The sequence below is a fragment of the Fukomys damarensis genome, unplaced genomic scaffold, assembly GCF_012274545.1.
Source record: "Fukomys damarensis isolate Sample0158 unplaced genomic scaffold, DMR_v1.0_HiC HiC_scaffold_17, whole genome shotgun sequence".
NCBI lineage: Eukaryota > Metazoa > Chordata > Mammalia > Rodentia > Bathyergidae > Fukomys > Fukomys damarensis.
The window spans coordinates 48092919-48097004 of record NW_022900929.1 but is presented as its reverse complement, the minus strand read 5'-3'; the positions used below and the strand labels follow the sequence as shown (position 1 = coordinate 48097004).

The 4086-nt window shown below is 45.3% G+C and overlaps 1 protein-coding gene across 2 annotated transcripts in view; it reads right to left on the bottom strand.

The window, feature by feature from the left end:
• Nynrin (NYN domain and retroviral integrase containing) overlaps nucleotides 1-397 on the bottom strand; it is a 16146-nt gene extending 15749 nt beyond the window's left edge. The window contains exon 1 of one of the 2 annotated variants that reach the window (XM_010626961.2): nucleotides 380-397. The gene's annotated coding sequence lies outside the window, so the exon portion shown is untranslated. Of the gene's footprint in view, nucleotides 1-101; nucleotides 352-379 lie in introns of those variants that run through there. The other variant, XM_010626960.3, reaches the window with a different exon arrangement.
• Between the last annotated feature and the right edge of the window lie 3689 nt (nucleotides 398-4086).

Below are 4086 nucleotides of genomic sequence, written 5' to 3'. Positions count from 1 at the left end.
CCTTTTCCGCGGCGGCTCCCAGGCCACAGCTCTTCCTGCCCGGGGTTGAAACTGGGGGTGGGACCGGCGGGGCTTCCGCTGCCCTTCCCTCCGCCCCGCACCTCCAGCTCTCAGCGAGTCCCTCCCTGGTAAACTCTGTCTGCAGGGTCGCGTAAAGGGGCGCGGTAGGCAGTGGGGGAGGGACAGACGGGGCGGGAAGGAGGGGAGGGGAGGGTCCTGGAACCCTCTGCCTTCCACCAGAACTGTGGGCCCCGAGCCAGAATCCAGGGGTCAAAGTTAATTTCCTTCCACGTTTCCCTTTCCTCAGTGGAAGGAAGAGGAAAGCGGAAAGAGTTGGTCTCAGAGACCCTCTTTTGAGATTTGGAACGGACTCTCTCACCCGAAAGGCCTCCCAGCCTTTCCCCGAGAAGTGGGACCTCAGCCACCCTTCCCTAGGAGGAAAGGGTTAAGGGAGGATTGGGTGGGGAGGTTGGGGCCTGAGGAAACTCTGGGCTGGAGACCAAGCAGGACGGAAAGGGTAACGACACTGACTCCTCGCTCCCTTCTGCAGTCTGGGGACTGTCTGGGCCTGGCCGACAGCCCAGACCCTCCTGAAGCACCCCCGGGGCGGAGGGGCAGGGGGGCTGCCAGAGTTTTAGACTTGAGTTGTTTATGAAAGCCCTTTTTAGCAAGTGTGAGTTATGCTGGGAGGGGAGGAGTGGGAGTGAGGAACTGGTTGGTAACATAACCTCTGAGGTCTCCTTCCACCCTTGACCCACAGGCCCTGGATTGGTTTCTGCGGTCTGGGACTACCTTAGGCTGGGGGCCCACCTTCAAACCCAGGCCCTGGAGGTGTTCTTCACACAAAGAACTCTTTCTACAGCCTGTGGCCTGCACAGAGCCTGGCTCTGTGCCCTATGGAAGCAGGGTCTACATTTGGGGCTTGGAGGATCTTACTTTTCAGACTAGCAAGTGTGCCCTTGGGGACAAAGGGGAGCGAATCTTAAATCTGACTTGCCCTGAAATGTGTAGTCTGCAGGCCCACCTATGTGAGGGGATAGGCAAAGAAGGGGTGTATTGGGAGGAGAGGGGCTCAGGTACTCCCCACCTGGACTGGGCTCAGCCACTCAACTCCTCATGCCCCATTCCCAACTCTTGTGAGCAGATTGGCATTCAGAAAGGGAGAAAGTGATCAGTGTTAGCTCTGGGCACCTGGCTCCTTGGTCCTTCCCTCTCCAGAGAGCCTTGAAGCAGAAGACCCTCAGAGTGAGTCTCTACCCTTCACATTTCTAACTATACTTTCATTACCAAAAGAGCCTCTGCCTTATTTTGATTCAGTTCCTCCTCCTGAGCAAGGTGAGAGCCAAACCCTATGCCTTCCATTCCTTTTCTGAATGAATGTTCAACTCATGTTGCCTTCTTCCCACTGACTGTGGACTCCAAGCAAGGTGTCCATGGTGTCCATGGTCAAGGAAAACCACTGGGGTTTAATTCTATGTTCAAAGGGGCTGTGTGGAAGGTAGAAACCTAATTCCTTCAAGCTTAGGAATTAGGTCTTTCATAAACAGGTAAAAGAAGTCTATTTAAAATCTTGTGCCACTATTTCCTGAGATTATAAACATGGGAATAATAATACCAACAGCCCAGGCTGTAAATCAGATCACACAGGCAAAGCAACCAGGCACATACGTACACCAATAAGTGTTTGATTCCCTTTCCTAGATCTTGTCTTTTCTCCCCTACTTCAGTTTTGACCCAAGTGTCACCACACCAACACAGAAATCCATTCTTCTTTTCTTCTCCATTTCTGCTAACTCACTCCCTACCTCCCACCTGTCCACCGGATGCAGTGGATTTACCAAAGTGATTTTTACCCAGTTTTGCCAGTAATGAATTACAAACCCTTAAGCAGGTCACTAAAAAAGCCTTCCTCAACTAAGTTTATTTATTGGATCAAGTTCAATCTATTTGTTGATTATGTGCTATAAATCAGGCCCTGAGAACATACCACTGACTAAAATGGATATCTGTTTATCCTGTGGGATGAGAAAATAAAGAAAAGGGAAACTAGCATTCCAAGAGCTGGTAAGTATTATTCTATTAGAAATAAAACAAGGAATGTCTTGATGGGGCTCCTCTGGCACGGTATTTCAGCTGTGAGTGAGCAAGCACATGAACAGTGAGATGGCAATAAGCAAAACTCTTAGCAATTTTTGATGCAAGCCTTTCTTTGGTTCACATACATTCACTGATGTAGCTCATTGATTCCTTACTTATAGTGTGAGACCAAGACTTGTTTGGGTGTGTTAAAGGCATTCTGCAACCTGGGCCAAATCCATTTCCTCAACGTTGTCTAGGAGGGACCTAGTTTAAGTGTTAGTAGAATTAGATCTGGCTCAGCTTGTCTGGCATTAGGGAGCACACCTTGCCAGGAGTTTGTTTGCATGAGGAGTGAGGGGTCGCTGAGGAGAAAGCTCACCTTATTACAGGAGGGCCTGCACTGTGAGCTTGACAGAGTAACAAAGGCTGTCCCTCCAACGCTGCAGAAGGAGAGGCAGCTCTATCACTCAGAGACCTGGACCAGATCAAATCAAAACACTCACAAAGCTTCTGTGAGCAACTGGTGCATGGATAGTCTGTTCAGTCGAACAGACTAGCCACCAAATAAGATCAACTATGTATTTAAATTTATAGGCTGGGGAATTAGCTCAGTGGTTCTGCCACTGCCTTGCAAGCACAAGGCCCCAAGTTTGATCCCTGTACCAATAATAATAATAATAATTAATAATAATAATACATTTATATGTGGCAGAGATAATCTTTCAATCAATGGAAACAAGATGTATTTTCCAATAAATGACCTTGTGGTAATGGGGTAGCCTTCTAGATAGAATAAAATACTCGTATCAAAACAAATCCCTGGAGAATCAAATACTTCAAATTAAAAATGAGATGAGAGTGGTGATGCTTGACTATAATACCAGCTACTCAGGAGGCTGAGGCAGAAGGATAACCAGTTCAAGGCCAGCCTGAGTAACTTACTGAGATCCTGTCCCAAAAAAATACAAAAATAGGACTGGGTGTGCAATTCTGCACTCTCTAGACTCAATTCCCAGTACTGCAAAAAATAAAAGAAAAAAGAAGTAAAGAATGGAAAAATAAAAAAGAAATCATAAAAGTACTACAAGAAGCCATGAATTTTTGCACAGATTTTCCTCAACTTTCAAGCATCACATACAATAAGCCCATCATAAGTTGAAAATATATCCTCGGAAAACTAAAACTAGAGGTTCCATTGGACATAGCTATTCTCCTTTTGGTATCTTCCTGAAAAAATTAAAAGCCTCACACCACAGTGATATATGCATGCCCATGTTTATAGCGGCACAGTTTGTAATACCTGAATCTTGGAAACAGCCCAAATGCCCACCAACTGATGAATGGATAAAGAAGATGTGGGGTTTTATTTTTATACAATAGAGTACTACTCTGTAATAAAGAAGGATAAACATGAGACATTTCTAGTTAAATGGATGCATCTTGAGACCACTCTCTTAAGTGAAATAAATTGGACACACATGTAAGTATTGCATGTTGTTGTTGCTCTGGTGTGAAAAACCAAAAGGGTAAATAGGACCAAAATGTATAATACTGGGAAATAGGAATAAATTCTCAAATGAGAAGGGGAACAAGGGAGCAGAAAGGGGGAAAAGAAAAGAGAATAGAAGTAAAAGATGGAAACAAATCTTTTGTAAATAAGGAGGAAAGAGGGGCTGAAGGGAGGGGAGGGGCTTGGGGAAAAAAGAAAAATCAAGATGTATCATGTACAGGTACAAATTCCCTATGATGAATGTGATCACGATGCATATCTAAAATGTACCAATAAAATTAATTTTAAAAATCATACGTCAAAAGGTACTCAATACACCCACCCTACCAAACCTCCTAGCTGAGCAACACAGCACAGCATAGAGGACTAGCTGCTCCCCCTCATGACCTTGACAGTACCATGAGACAACATCCTATCCCACATATAGCTAGCCAGGGAAGGAAAAAAAACCCTGAAGTCAGACAACTGAGTCCATATTATTTTTGTACCATCATAAA